This window comes from Equus caballus, chromosome 16 (genome assembly GCF_041296265.1).
Source record: "Equus caballus isolate H_3958 breed thoroughbred chromosome 16, TB-T2T, whole genome shotgun sequence".
Taxonomy (NCBI): domain Eukaryota; kingdom Metazoa; phylum Chordata; class Mammalia; order Perissodactyla; family Equidae; genus Equus; species Equus caballus.
Window position 1 is genome coordinate 73793199 of NC_091699.1, and position 16802 is coordinate 73810000.

The window sequence follows — 16802 nt, forward strand, 5'->3', positions numbered from 1 at the left end:
CCTGCATCAGCCGCATTGTCTCTGTCTTTGTTCCTAATACATCTGAAGAAACCTGAAATTCTCAAGGACTTTATTTTTCTTTCATTTCTCTCTCTGTCTCTCGCATGATCATTCTTTCCCTCCTACTCAATCATTCTCATCAGCCAACCAACAGCCTTTGTATTCTCTACCTAAACAAAAATGCCTCATTGACTCCCACATCCTCCTCCAGCTACAATCCGTTCTCAACTTGTCCTCATAGTCAAACTTCTTGAAAGACTTGTCTGCACTTCTGGTTTGACAACGGTGGTATGAAGGCAGCCTGACTCTATTCTAGAAACCCCCAAGCCCCCCCCAACCCCCAAAAAGAAAAGGAGAATAAATATGCAAACTTACATTAGAAAACAACAGAAACATCAAATCACAAAATAGGTGGAAGTTCTTCCCCAAAAGAGTGACTATAAAAGAGGAACAAGGCAGAAAGTGGAGCAAAGATTCCCACGGCTACAGATCTCTGGACAGCAGCAGAGTGTACTCTTCCAAGCTGAGAGGTCCTTCTTGAAGAACAAAATCCAAATCTCTATTGCAACAAGGGAAGGAAGGTGGAAGGAGAAGTGGAAAAAACTTCCCTTAATGTAGTTTGTTCTGAAAGTGAAGTTTGTGCTTAATGAAGAGTCTCACAGAGACAATCCATATTTTCAAGAAACTTAGTGAGGCAGGGGAGTGGGGAGAGACTCTAGACTGTGAGTTTCCATAAATCTGCTTATCTCCTTTAGCTGGGGAGAAGTAAAGGCTTGAAAAGTTTACACTATTGTAAGTCACAAGGAAAATTCCTCTAGCCTGGAACAGTCTTTTCCCTTTGCCCACAGTCATTTAATCAATAGCTTGATGAAAAACATTCAATGAGTATATAAATAAGGAAGAGAACCAGAAACTAGAGAAAGACAATATAAATATAAAGGAGGAATAGGAACAGAAAAAAATTAAAAAAAAATGTGCCATCGAGCAGAGGAAAATTGTGCCTAAAGATTTTTTCGTGAATTATGAACAACAATGAAGTCTTCACTTCTATATAATAAGAGCACAAAGTAGAGAAAAAAAGAATTTAGGATAAGGAGGATGAGACTGCAAAAGGAGAGGAAACATGAGCTAGCATAGCTCTAGAAAGAACTGGAAGAATACTAATTCTTCATCAAAGATATAAAGGTAAAATTGGAAGTAGATTAAAATATAGTAAGAGACATAGAAGATAAGAATATAAGATGAAAATGTAAGACGAATGTAAGAGAAAAGTAAGATGGAGATGAAAATAAATAACTGCTAAAGCATCAGAGGTAGAGATGAGTGGTCTTGGGAGATGTAATGTTTGTGAAATTTGAGTCCCCGAAGAAGAAAACTGAAATTGTAAAATCAAACAAACAGTTAAAGATATAACTCCAGATAACTTTATAGAAGTAAAAGAAGTCTTGAATCTACACAGCCAGGGAGCATACTATGTCCTAGGAAAAATTAATATTGAATAGTTAATACTAGTATATATCTACTTAAAATTCCTGGAATTTAAAGATTAAGAAATCTTTCAGTTAGTCATGCAAAAAATTCAAGTTATTTAAAAACACAATGAAAACTTCAATATAACATTTAAAAATGTATTTCGAGAAGCCATATTCACCTATCGGTTTGGCAAAGATCAAAAGGGTGATACATTGTTTTGGCAAGAGTACGAGAAACACATATTCTCTTATATTGCTGGTAGATGTACAACCTTGACGGAGATCAGTTTGGTAGTAATTATCAAAATTACCAAGGCACACACTCTTTGAGATAGCAATTCCACCTCCAAATTTATTCTGTACATAAACCTGCACATTTACTAGATAGCATACATACAAGGATATTGAAATATTCTCCGCTCCTGGGTTCCAGGACAACACCCTCTCCTGGTTTCCTTCTACCTCTTTATCCTTCTCATTCTCTGTTGTAAACGTTACAAGCCCCCGGTGTTGGTCCCATGTCCTCTATTATCTGTCTACATTATCACCCTAGGTGAACTCATCTTGTTTCATTGTTTAAATATCATCTGTATACAGATAGTCCTGCTTTCACAACACCAACTTGGTTTTCTCCTAGTTGCCTGTCTCATTAAATTTCCCCATCCCTTTGTTACTTGAGCCAGAACCTTAGCAGTCATCATTGCTTGTCTCAGCTACCTCCCCATCATATCTTATCTCTTGACAAGTTCTGTTGTTCTACCTTCAAAATGTGTCTCGAGATATATCTCAATATATCATCCACTTTCCCCCTCTCCATTGCCACTCTCGTGGTCCAGCCAACTCTTCTCTGAACGATTGCAGTGCTCCTCCCACAGTTCTTCCCACTTTTGTTCTTGCTACCCCACACTTCCAACATCTATTTCCCATTCAGCAGCCAGAGTACTTTTTCTTGCAAAGACTTAGGTCCATAATGTCATACCTCTGTGCCATGGCTCCCGCTGTGTTTAGCAGCACACCTTATCACAGCCTACAATGTATCGTATGAACCAGGCCATCCTGGCTCTCCAAGCCCATTTTGAATACTTTTCTCTCCAGTTGATCACACTGGCCTTTCTCCGAATGCCTGGAATATGCGATCTCTTTTCCACCTCAGGACCTTTGTATATGCTCTTCCTTTCTCTTGGGAAGCTCTTTCCTTGCCTTTCTCACGTCTGATTCTTTATTCAACACATCTGAGCTCAAATCTCTCCTCCTCACGGAGCCTCTTTGACCTTTCCCAGGTATTTGCTATCATAACATTTGACATTCCATCTAAACCGCTCTGTTTTTGAATCCTTTCAAGGTTCTGTGGTGTTTCCCAGCAGGTTAAGGGTGATGACTATTTGACTGCAGAAATGGTGAGAGGACAGAGAATAACGTGAGCCTTGTTACCAGCCAGGGATAGGAGAACGTACATCATTTTCAAACTATATGTGCAATAAAAGAGACAAGAACAAATTCAGGAAAGGACTAATGATTATTATCTTGGCTCAAGGGAATTGGCAGATGGGGGAATAATAGCCTTTGAGAGAAACAGGCATCCATTTACCATCTTGCAATCCCCAAAGATACCTAATTACCTCCAGCAGCAGCAGCATTCATTATAGTTTACATATGGAATATTGTATTGAATTTTGAGCACAGTTAGGACTGTAAGAGGTCTTTAAAATGTACCCAGTGTATCTTTCCTTTTTCTAATAAGCAAATCAAGAACTGGAGAAGTTAAAGGATCTGCCCAAGGTCATCCCACCTCTGGGTGAACTTGCTGGGGTTTACAATCCAGAGAGTCTGCCTTCTGCTTCCACTACATTCTGTTAATGCCTGAGCTTTGTGTTCCTAAAGGGCAAGGAGCCTGAGAATTATATGGACCCAATGAAGACTTTAAAAAGTTATTTTTTCCAGCTATCTCTGAAGTGATAGGAGCATACCAGATTTCTTTTTATTTATTTATTTGTTTTACATACAGGCTTTAACTTTCCTTTCTTAGTAAAAGAACCTTTAAAAATATAAGTAAGGCAATCATTTGAAAATAGAAAATAGAGGCCAGTAAAAATGAAAGATAAAAATCTTCCACAAACTTCTCCCCCCCCATCCCCTGGATAATAGCATTTGGATGTCATCTTTCATCTTCTAAAGGATGGCTCAGAACACAAGAATTGTCTTCTTTAATCTTGAGTCCACCACTCTGCTGGCAAGAAATGTCAAAAAGAAAAGTAGAGCTTAAGTTTCTTATCTCTACAAGTTTTTCTGGAAGCTAAGACAAGGTATGAAAACAAAGTAGGTACATATTTTGGGCTTAAATACTTTTCCATTTGTCTTAAGACATCTTCAGTGAGACCTCAAATGTTTTCATTGGAATGAATAAGGTAAGTAAAAATATATATATTTATAAAACTCTAGGTCTCTGAGTATAGGAATCCTGTTCTCGGTTGTTCACCTCATTTGATTTTAGCCCCGTGAAACGGATGTGTGGGTGGGCTGCTGTGGCTTTTCTTTTGTTGTTGTTGCTGTCGTTATTTTTTCCTGGAGCATAAACACATTTTCTCTGCCTAGGATCCAATTTAGGAGCTTGGATGGGAGGAGCCCAGCTTCAAAGTAATGCTGAAGCGTGTGTGGGTGCTGTCCCAGGTGGTTACTGATGAATTAGACTCCCAAAGAAGGAGAGGATGACAAAAAAAATAATTTCAACCCTATTTCAGCAGGGTCAACATGCCAATGTGTTTTGTTATTTAATCCCTGGGGAGTAAATTAAAATTATATTGTTTCTCCAATACACCTTGGAACCAATAAAGAAAAAATAATGACTCGGGGTGTCTTTGTGTGGGTAAGTCGCTAGAAGTACTAGGACTTCCCTCCTCGGGTCTTTGCATGAAAATTTTTCAAATACTGAATTTAAAATAAATTTTCCTCTCTCATTGTGGTCAAACAGAAAGCTTTTGAGTGTAAACTTTGGAATCAGACAGATCTGATCATGATCTGTGTATTCTTGGGCAAGTTTATGAGCTTGAGCCCCAATTTTCCCTCATAGTGTGATGTGAAAATTAAATGAGCAATTAGGCAAATGGTTTTGCATAGGGTCTTGGGCTCAACAGATGTCTCCTGGCAGGTAAGAGGGAGGACAAGAAGGAGGAGGCCAGGAAGATGGAGGGAAGAGGTTTGGAGGGTGAGTTACGAACTAGGCCTGCAGAGTTGCTATGCTACTGGGAGAAGGTTAACCCAGTTTCAACCACAAAAACTCCTTCATTATATCAAGTGATACTTTTCCATTGTGACTTTGTACAGCTTCTGTTGTTAAAATTTTTAATTTCAAGGTGTAGTGATTAAATATGTTGTTCGTGATAGTAGCAAATGTCAACAATAGTTCTGGAATTCAAAAAACTGCAAATCGCTCTTTAAAACCTAGTCTACTTTGAGCATCAGCCAGCATCATCCTAGGTAGTCAAATACTAGTACTTTTCAATGACCTTGGAGCCTTTAGTGATTTTCCTCCCTCCTACACCCCCTGATGTGTCTCTTTGCTTAATCAGGAATGAAGCTGAACTTTTCTGCCCCCCGCTGCTTCCCAATGTATATGGATGGCTTTCTTTGAGTTGTGCTCAAAATAACATCTGATCTGAAAGCAGCACTAGGAAATTCAATCATCTATAAAAAGAAGAGTGAAAAATAAAAGCAAAGTCAGGCCCCTTGAAAGTTCAGGTTCAGCTCTGGAAAATATAAAGAGTAGATTTGGGCGAGTCTATTTCTGGAAATCTGACTGCTCCAGCACAATGTGCTGAACAGTGAGGGGGATTCTTTTGTGGCTGATGTGCACTGAGAGAGCCTTGCTGCGCGGTACCAGCCTTTTAACCTGCCTGAGGGCAAAGCCAGTCTCAGCTGCCTGTCCTACACTGGGCTAATTCATCCGTTGAGAGTTTTCTCTAGTATAATATACTATAGCACCTACTCTGATTTTCTAGATATGCTGGGTCTTTGCAGAGAGGCATTTAGAATCCAAGGCAATACATCTAAACTGATTCTGGAGTTTATTTCTCATTGTTTGGTTTATTTCTTCACCTCACAAAACAGTCTAATGAATACACTATTCCCTCGGGGACATTTCTCTGCATCAGGGCACCCATATGCATGTTTTCCTCACTTTAATGAGAATTTCTCTTTGGACTACTGTGATAGAAGTAGGAGAAGTCATGAGAGAGTGGCCTGCCAATGCCTACTAATGTAAACATAAGCTGTAATGTGGATGGGAGCTGCTGCTGCTGCTCCTGCAATTATAACTTCTTCCCTCCCAACTCATGCCGCCTTAAACCTGGTGTTGACAGCTGGGTATGAAGCATCCTTGAAAGTCTTGTGAAAAAAAATAAAACAAACGATCTCATCTTATATTCCTCAGGGCTTCTGGATTTGTGCGTCCTCTATTCTTTTCTGGTTTTCCTTTTTAGCCTTGATTTAGTTCCTCAAGGGATGTGGGTTCCATCATATTCATCACAGGCAGACTCCAGTTCCTAATGGGTCCATCTGTACTTTTCTTATCTATAACTACGCTGAAGGGTACATTGAGAAAATAAACCCTGGCAATTATCAGCTCAACTCAACAGAAAACATCCACCAAAAAAACCCTTTCACTTAGAATTATCTGCCTGTTTCCAGGTGAAAGATTTCATTTTGCCTTGGACCATCAGGATAATTGCCTCATTTTTCTACTTTGCTTTGCTAGTGGCCTAAATGTTGCTCTGAGCTTTGAATCCTTTGTCTGATCTCTTGTTCCAGCTGTTGGTGCTTCACATGTTTCCCCCCTCCCCCTTTTCTCTATTACCTGTAACCAAGGAAACTGATACATACTAAAAGCTTTCCGGTAAATGAACCTTTGATCGTTTTCTTCATTGCTGGCTGTTTTTTTTTTTTTTTTGATTTCCATTTTTCTCTGGATTTTATAGGAAACAACCACTTTTTTGAAGGGACAAAGAAACTGTTGGTTCACATAAACCCAAGGTGAGGATGTGCGAATAGAATAAAACTTTGGCAGCTGATGAAGATGCTGTAGGGTTATGTTGCAGCGAAAGAGTCTATTTTTGACAGTCTGTTTTACCCTTTGGAGTGGAGAGTTCGAGAGAAGTAGTGGCAGGCAAATAATCTTAGTATGTCAGCTGAGCTTGGATGACATCACTCAACGTAATAGAAAAAAATCATGGCTGTTCTTCCCCAAGTCATTTGAGAATATGCCATACAATATGGTAGCCACTAGCCACGAGTGGCTATTTAACTTTAATTTGATTATAATTAAATAAATTAAAAATTCAGTTTCTCAGTCACACTGGCCACATGTCAAGTGTGGCCAGGGGTGAATGCATTGGATAGCACAGATATGGAACATTGCCACTGTGGCAGAAAGTTCTATTGACAACACTGCCCTAGTCATCACTTTGCTGAAGTTTTCTCCCATCAGGGAATATCAGCTTTCCATATCACTGTCTCTGCAAACCCTACTAATCTGACTGAAACTTGGCTCTCTCTTTCCTCCATCATGCATTGGAAGACTACGCCACACTGCATTTTCCAGTTTTTAAATTTCTTGGGAAGCATTTAGAACATGATGATATGTAGTCATTATTCTTAATTTGTTATTTTATGTGTTAGTCCTGGATTAAAAGCTTCTTTAAATCAAGAGTTATGTCTTGTAGTCTTTATAGCCTCTCAATGCCATGTACAATTTTAGACCGTATTATTACTAGTAATTTTTTTCAAAGCATATTCCAGGACTAAGCTCAGAGATTTTGTATGTGTCTTCTAGAATGTGGACTCTTGTAAAGGCAAGGTTCACAATTTATTTATTGTTGTATCCTCAGCACCTGACGCATAGTACTTGCTAATAAACTTAAACAGGAGATATGATTTCATTTGACTTGCACAACAGTGTGAAACTGGTATCTTCATTTTTATAAATTTAGAAATTGAGGTTCAGGAAATTTTGTTAATTTGATGAGTCACCGTGCTGATAAACAGTAAATATTTTGCCCCTTTGTGGTCCTGCACTTGACCTTTCTCTCCTCTTAGTGTCTCATTCTCTCCAGCAGGGTAACCTGGATTTCTTACATGGCAGGTCAAGGCTCCTTGAAGGAGGAAGAGGTCTGAGACTTACCAAAATACCACTTCCTCATCGTTCCATTGGTCAGAGCGATAGAAAATCCAGCACAGATTCACAGGATGATGGTATAAGCATGGGGCGTGGTGTGTATAAATAGTGGGTGAGAGTTGTTGGAGTCTATCTTTGGAGACCAACCGCTACATAGAGTCACCATCTCTACAGGCACTCAGTTTCCTGGTACTGTGGTTCTTTCTGTAATAATTCTCCCACCTCAGAATACCCTTCTGTGAGATTTGAAAGCCATTTAAAGCAAAGCTGTAAGCTTCTGGAACATTCCAAGTAAAAGAGGTGGCCTGGAGTTGATTTTTAGAAATAAGCAGACCTCTGAAAAACCGAGGATGGCTTCTTATCCCAGAAGGAGGCAAATATGGTTGTCAGCAGGCTGCACAAGGAACTGGTGCTCTTATCTTGCACAGGGATGCTTATGTCTCCCAAGGAGAGGCCTTTTGATTAGTGCTACTGTCCTGGGTTTCTGACAGCTAGAATTCTTGCCTCCAAGGTAAAGTCTCTCAAACTGTGAAGCTGCGACTTGCATCTTCCTTCCAAAGTGAAAACAAGCAATTTCAGGAAAAGATGGGAAAGATATTTCCTCTGAAAGGATTATTTGGCACCTTTCCCCAACCCACTCAGCAACTTCAGATCTTTACAATCAAATAATGTCTTTTTAGCACATAATCACCTTTTATGGGGAGCTGGGCTTTTATCGCTGTGTGAATTACTTATGTTGGAAGTAAGAAATAACACTTTAAAGAAAATCTTCTAAATTTACTGGGGTGATATTCTAAGCAATTCCTTTGAAAGAGGAAAATGGAACAAGGAGGCTTGTGAATGTTTGTCTCCCTGTTGCAGTCAGAGAGAGGAATGCTGCTTTAGGGACCCAAAAGGAGCAGTCAACATGACAACACAGAAGACCAAAGAAGGTTTGAGTTCAGTTCAGCTTCCATCAGCTAAATTGTATTTTGGGGAGCAATTAATTATTCAATACAATGGATGTTTTTAACAGCCTTCCTCCACCCCCATGTGTTTCTTTCTCAAGCTATCTTGGTAAAAAAGGAAATTACAAAAGCAGCTGAGAAAAGCATACTTTCAGAAAACACCAAGTGAAGTTAAAGTAATGGAACCAGGCTCCGTCTGAAGTTTGGTTGTGTCCATTCCAGCAGTGGGTATGGCTGTCTTTTCTGTAGGTTCCTTTGATCTTGCATTCCAAAGTAGTTGGAAAGGTGTTATGGCCTTAACTGGAAAAATAGAGACCCAAAAATGACCTAGCCCCAGTGGGCAAGCCCCGATTCTGAATTACCCATTGTTCTGAGAGCAAATGCATCCTCTCAACCTCAAACGAAGGGGCTGGGATTTAGATACTAGCATTCTTTATAGCCTTGCTCTCACATGATTCACTTTGCAGCAGAATTTAGAAATAAGGCTCTAGACCCCAACCACTGGAGGTCTCAGAAGGACTTGGTTAAACCTCTGTTCCATTTACAATTGCTGTGTAGTGATCCATCCCAAACTTGGTGGTTTAAAATAACAACCATTTTATTGTGCCCCCAAATTCTGTGGGTTGGCAATTCAACAGGGGAATAGTGGGGATAGATTTCCTTGTGTTATGATGTCTGGGCCTTCACCTGGGGGAAACTCAAATGGCTGAGAACTAGAGAATCCGTTTCCAAAGATGGCTTCTTCACTCACACATCTGGATGTTGGTGCTGGCTGTCGGCTGGAACCTTGGCTGGGTATGTAAAGTGGAGCATCTGTGTGCTGTCTTTCCATGAGGCTTGGCTTCCTCACATCATGGAGGCCCTTGGGTACTTGGACTTCTTGCAGGGTAGCTCAGAGCTTTAAATGCAAATGTCTTAGTGAACAAGGCAGAAGCCACATTATCTTTATGATCTGGCCTCAGAAGTCCTAGAATGTTACTAATGCCACACTCTATTAATCAAAGCAGTCATAGGTCCAGCCAAATTCAAGAGGAAGGAACACAAGTGCTACCTCTTGATGAGTTATCAGTGAGGTCACGTTGTTGAAGAACGTGAAGGATGGGAGATATTATTGTGGCCATTTTGGAAAATATAATCTTCCACATTCTCATTTCAGTTAGATCAGGGCTTAGGACTGAGTGCTACTACTTGCCTTGAGGGTCCAATCTACCTAGCAATTATTCCAATTCATAGTCTGTGCAAGGTAATGGATCAAAAAGCTCACATCTCATGGACGTGGAAGATTGTATATATCTTCTCTTCTCATAAAAGAGGTACAAGAACACAGCCCTTGAGTTTTGGGGAGGATTGTTACACATCTATGGCTGGCTGATACAGGATATAAAATCAATGTATATTATTCAACTAAATTTTCGTGTGTACAGCAAATAACCACTAGAATATATAATTTTTAAATAATATTACTTAAATGTTTTTGCACATGTGTGTATGTGGGTGTAGAAAAATCTGGAGAAAATCTAACAAAAGACATGCAGTACCTTTATGAAGAAAACTATACAAATTTTTTGAAATATATTATGGAAAAATATCTTAATAAAGAGATAAATTTTTATAGATAAGTGTTTCAGTATAGTCAACATGTTGGCTTTCCTCAAATTGGTCTATAAATTCAGTGTATTTCAATCAAAATCCCAATAGGGATTTTTATTTGATTGTTTGGTTGGTTTTCGTTTTGTTTTATTTTCATTTTTGTAACCTAATTCCCCTATGCTGAAATTAGCCACTGGGTTTCTGCCACTTGCCACCAAAGAACTCTAACTCATAAAATGGGTTCATCTAACATCTATTCTCCCTTTCCTCAACTCTATCCTGCCCATGGGGATGATATTTTGATATAGGGACAAATAGTATGTAAGAAGTAAACACATGTGGTTTTTCACTATTCCACTTGACAAGAAGTGACCAAGAGTTAAAACCAGGTTTTTAGGGCTGGCCCTGTGGCTGAGTGGTTAAGTTGGCACTCTCTGCTTCAGCGGCCCGAGGTTCTCCAGTTTGGAACCTGGGCGTGGACCTACACACCACTCATCAAGCCATTCTGTGGCAGTGTCCCACATAGAAGAACTAGGATGACTTATTACTAGGATATAAAACTATGTACTGGGGCTCTGGGGAGAGAGAGAAAAGAAAAAAAAGAAGAAGAAGATTGGCAACAGATGTTAGCTCAGGACCAATCTTTCTCACCAAAAAGTACACCTTAAAAAAAAAGGAACTAATTAAAAAAAAAAAAAAGCCAAACTTATCCATCCTTCAAGTTCAAGCTTAAAAAAAAAAAAAAAACCCCAAGAAACAGGGTTTCAGTGGATCTGACTCAATTTTATCAGTATCTCTGAGGTTGCTAGCAATATAATTAAAGTCCTCCAAAATGACTTTTTTTTTCCAGTGCTTAGTTATTCATCACTCATTCATTCTTATTGCCAAATTAATTATTGTCAGTTGTGAGAGAGGTGCTGTGCTAGGTGCTAGAGATAAAATGGGGGAACAACAACAACAAATATGATTTTTGCCCTCATGGAGTTAATAGTCTAAGAAGGTAGAGAGACAGATATATAAACAATTAAATAAAGCACAAAATAATCTTAGATTGTAGTACCTGCTATAAAGGAGATCAAGTGAATGCTGTCTATCTTATTGAATGCAATGACATATACAAGATGTTGGAAATTTTCAATGTAAGCCTCTGTACTTTACATTTTTAGAAGGATGTAGAATTGTTTTGCAAACATTTGTCTTTCAACAGAATTCACAGTATTTGGAATCAGACCATTCTATATTGATTTTTATTGCTGAGATATCACAACAGAACTTTGCTACACCCATTTATCATATTCCACATCTTCTGCTTCTTAATAGACTTAATTACTTACATTAAATGACAATTAAGTAAGAAAGTATCTGAGCCTAATGTGCTGAGAAGATAACTCAATCTTTGGGAGTAGATTAGATTTAGAGGGAGTGATTCAGGAAACATGAATTTAATGATTTTAGTGGAAAATTATTCTTTGGGAAACAGAATCAAAATTAAAAGGTAACTAATTTGATTTGTAAATAAATGGCATTACTAACTTGAATGAAACTTTAAGATATTTTGATTCTAACTTTTTACAAGTAACTTCTCCATCCGTAACTCAGCCCTATCTATCACTCCCGCCTCATCCTCCATCACTTTCTGTTGCGCATTCCAGATAGTTTGAACTTCTTACTGCTTCCTGAATGGAAATAATACTTTTTCCCCCTTTGTCTTTGGTTCTTCCTTCACCTATATTTTCTTTCTTCCTAAACTGTCTTCTTCTTGTCATTTAAGAATGGATCTCATAGTTTTTGGTTAATTTTCCAGAAACACAAGTTACCTAGGCCAGAATTTGGTATTTTCCTCCAGGCTGTGTGTCCTTATATAATTAAATCATCCCAAATGAGTTCTTGGCTGTGGTGACTGCACAGCCGGAAAGTTTGTATGGAGTAGCTCAGTCTGTATAACTCCGGAACCACAAGTTTTAGACTTCTAGAGAGCTCTTGAAGCATTTGAGGCAGCTGAATAAGCAGTCCTTCAGCTTTGTTCCCCTCTTCTTTCCATGTTTCTGGACTATTGGGGTCTTCACCATCTATGTCTTTGATTTAATCAAACAGTATTTACTGTACAGCACCCTATCCTGAGCCCTGTGCTGAGGGTGGTGGGGACAAGGGTGTTGGGACAGATTGGGTTCCCTGGGAAGCAGACTCTGGGACAGATATGAGTATGCAGAAGATATCCTTGGGAGTGTTGTTGGAATCAACACCTGGGGAAGGGAAGGGAAAGAGCTGGATAGGGCAGATGAAGAGGGTGAGCTGTGGTGCTGTCTCAGTGGAGACCTCAGCCAGCCTTCTGGGGAGTTCTGAAGAATTGTCCTTCAGAGCTGCCCTGCAGTGGGGCGAGAAGGCTGGGGCTTATACATCTGCATCAATGTTAGTCACCCCTTGTAGGGGGAGCAACTTTGGGCAAGCTGGCTCTTTTCAGTTTTCAGCTTTCTATAATCCCCACGGTGGCTGGCAGTAGAAGGCTCTCTGCCAGCAACTCTCCCAGAAACTGCAGTACTAAGCTCTTTATTCTTGAAAGGAGTTCCGGGCAGCACATCACAGCATCCACACAAATGGCAGCCAGAGAGTTAAACGTCTAATATGGGTGACAGTTGAATAAACATCCAATTCCAATATTGCATGATAAAGACTACAATAAGAGTGTCACATAGGAGGGGAACTTAACGTCGTTTAGAGAAAGTTGTAGGTAGCAGTGGCATCCAAGTTCTAAGAGGTCATTGGAATTAGAGGGACAAAGATGTGCTGGTGGTAAGTGGGGGGACTGAAAAGCCAGGAGGTGAGCAAATAGAAATGCTTGGAGAACTATTTCCAAATCAAATTCTTGGAGCCAAGTTAGATATCCTAAAAGAAGTGAGGTATAAGCTGAGATTAGCAAGGTGAAAGAGGGTATGTGTGTGTGAAAGGGTGTGTGTGTGAGTGTGTGTATGTGTATGTCTATGGTGAGAGAGCAGGGCCTTACAGATGGAACAGCTTATGAGATGACTGGGAAGGAGGGCGGGAGGGGGAGGAGGGAGCGAGCTGAGGGGAGGGGAACAGAGGAGAAGAGAAAGAATTGAATAATTGAAGGCAGTTCCAGTTTGGCTGGAGAGTAGAGTTTATGACCACGAAGGTCATTGTGTGCTATATAAAAAAGGTTAGACTTTATCGCGAGTGCAGTGGGAAAGCCCTGAAGTGTTATAAATAGAGGAATGACATCATTAGCTTTGCAGTCATCTGTCCTTTGTCTCAGACACCTTACATTATTAGTTACTCTCTGAAGGCTTATGTATGGCATCGCTTAGGTACAACTGAGTCTGAAACACTTTCATTTTAACATCTTGTCACATAACTACCATGTTGTATCAGTCAGATTTTGACATAGAATAAGGGGTTTATTATTGGGTTAGACCTTATATAATTGTAGGACCTGGCGTGACAGGCTGCGCAGGCTGTTGCCTCTGCTTCTGGTATTTGGCTGGAAGTCTCTATGGTTCAGCCAGATCTATAATCAGGAAGGAAGACAGGATGCCAATGACAGCAAGGACAAATGGGAACCCACGAAGATGAACTAGAACCCATGTCTGTCTCTCACTACCTCCAATCCCGACAGTGTAGGTGACCTGCAGGCATCCAGACCTCCACATCTGCAGCTGGTGCCCTTCGCCGTGGAGCTGTACGTGCATCTGGCCCAAGATCTGAAGAAACTGAAAGAGGAGAACCAGTGGGAGCTGGAGGAGCTGCAGATCTGGGTGCTTCCCTGGGCCAAGCGGGTGGGTCAGAGGTCAGTGACAATGTGTGTGAGCTGCCACAGTGCCTGGTGTTCTACACCGACCTTGAAAGTTTTGCCTTCCAAATCTTGTGTGAATGTCTTTTGTGGCCAATGCCAACCTAAAATCATACAAAGAAGGGACTTCTGGGAAGCAATATTCTAGCTCTACTAAATTGACGTTGTACAAAACCGCCACACATCATGTTTTGAGAGCACTTAGGACTACTAAGCATTCTGTCAAACACACACTATATATATTTTTTACAGTACCCGCTGAAGGATTATTATCCTCATTTTATAGATAGAAAAACAGAGAGATAGAAAGATTGAATGACTTACTTTAGTAAGAAGCAAAACTGGCATCCATATTTGGTTGGTCTAATTCCCAACCTATACTTTCCTGCACTGCGCAAAATGGTCTTCTCTGCCAAGTACTGTAGAAAGGTAGACAGATACTAATTTAAAAAAACACACCACTTTTGCCAACAGAGCTTATTTTGACACGTGTAGCCCTAAAATGAAGGGAGATAATGCGCACTGAAGCTTGCCAGTGACCCTCGATGCCCGATACTAGGGTTTCGCTGTGGTGCTCTGACAGGTATCTGGCAGCTTGTCCATCAATGCTGCCAGAGAGGCATTGCAGCTTTAACAAGATTTCTAATTTTCTGAGGCTTATAGAACATTCTAAACCATGGACACTCAGATTTGGGACATTCGTGTCATCGCTGGCCGTACTCTAAAGTCCTGTGATGACTGCATCTTAAAATGAGAGGCCTCTCTGATTTGTTTTGCCAGCTGTTGACACCTTATTATCACTGAGAGAGGCCATTTTTGTGATGAGTGGAGATTGAATCTAGGGAAAGAGGAGAGCAGTGGTGGCTGTTTTTAGTGCCCTATCCTAGGGCTTTATCACTTCAATGTGATTCTGCCACTTTCTGCATCTCTTTGCCTCTTTCCCAAGGCAGGGAAGACCTCTGCCTGAGCGTATGGCCAGCCTGAAGTAGCAGGAATTAACTTCCCTGGGAGCAGCCCTCAGTCAATGACTTCTGAAAGTTGATCTACAAATACTCCAGCTCCCTTGCCCTCAGCTGGGATAAATATGAGGCGTGTGATTTTCCAGAATTTTTTTTGTGGGATTGAACTCATTACCCACAGTGTTAACTTGCCTGATACACACCCTTTATTGACTGCTTTCCCTTCCCTGAGCTCCTTCCCCACTCCTCCACAGGTGTCTCTGGCACTTTCTAAATAAACTACTTGTACTTGAATCTTTGTCTCAGTTTCTGCAGGAATTCGAACCAAGATAAATGGGAGGGACATGGAAAGGGAATGAAGAAAACAGAACATAGGGTAATAAATAGAGGGAAAGAATGAGTGGGAGTAGTTGAATGGGAAAAGGGAACTGGGATGGACAGAGAATAAATAAGGTGGAGAAACCACTTAGGGACAAGGAGGAGGTTGTCAACTTAATCTGAAAATAAAACTGCCTGGTGAGCTCCTTACACAGACCACACCTGTTTACTGCTCATAAGTCACGTCTGTGATTCCATCACATCACCTCTCTGGTGGCTCAGGGACAGAAGACATACTCATCAGTTGGAATCTTCGAATTTCATTTTAAAGCAATACTTAAAATGGTGCAAGAGACCTTTTGTAAGGAAAGTCTAATTTCACAAATATATCACAAACTCCTCTTGGGTCTGACTTTTCCTTCTTCCCCTCTGTCCATTTGCATGATGAGCAAGGGTTTTTCTCACTTTGTGGTCTATCTTTTCATTTTGGATTTTGAAAATGTCAAACTCAGAGCCACATTCATTATCCTCAGTGTTTGTAATATGACAACGTTTTCCAAAGAGGAATAAAAATTCAGTCTGAATGCACTGGTAGCCAATTTCCTGTTGAATTTCTTTACCGAATGGCTCAGGAAATAATTACTGAACATTTGAAGTATGATTTAGTTAGTGAATAAACCTTTAGTTTTACACAACTTCTGCCAGAGGAATCCCCTGGGAGGTACCTGAGTTTCCTTTAGCCTCTACTTCTCAGAGTGGGTCCCTGATGGTTTCCGCACCTGGCTCTATTTCTTCTGGTTTGTCCGTTCTCTTATTTTCTTACCAGGGTGGAGTTGCCCCCCTGTGGAAGGAGTTGTGTCATTAGAGTCACATTGGTGACTGCATTAAAGAGAGGCTACCTATCTGGAATATTTCAGAAGGTATTTCCATCTCACCAATGCCAATAAGCTTTTGCATCTTCCTGGGAAACAATGGTGTTATCTATCCAATAGTGACTTTTCAGACAACGTTTCTAGATACCTTTACCTCTGTATGTTTTTGGGAAACTAAGATCTGAGCAGATTGAAATATTGCTATTGTTTCGATAACAATAAGAGGTAGAAGAATGGCAGTCTTTAGGAGCAGAGTTTTACTACTGCTAGGAACTATTGAACCACCTACCCTCAGATTCCTGTTTTTTATAATCATGGATTAACAAAAGGAACACAAATCTAACTATTCATGAAATAAATATAAACTAAGATTGATCACTAGGTCACCTCCTGGAACACAACTAGCATTCTCCTAGCTAATGAGATCATTTAGGTAGCTAGGATACAATCTATTTTAAAGTTGGATTAAATTAGTGGGCATTCCATAAAGACTAAGTTATAACTTTGGTTCAGCTCTCACAACAATTTTCTTTATCAGTGACTCTTCTAGCACATGAATTTGAAAATTCAATATCAATAGACTCTAGGGCACTATTTCCACTTTATGATATTTGTACCAGTTGTACTCATATGTACTTAATATTTTTAATAGAGTGACTTTTAAAACTCAAAA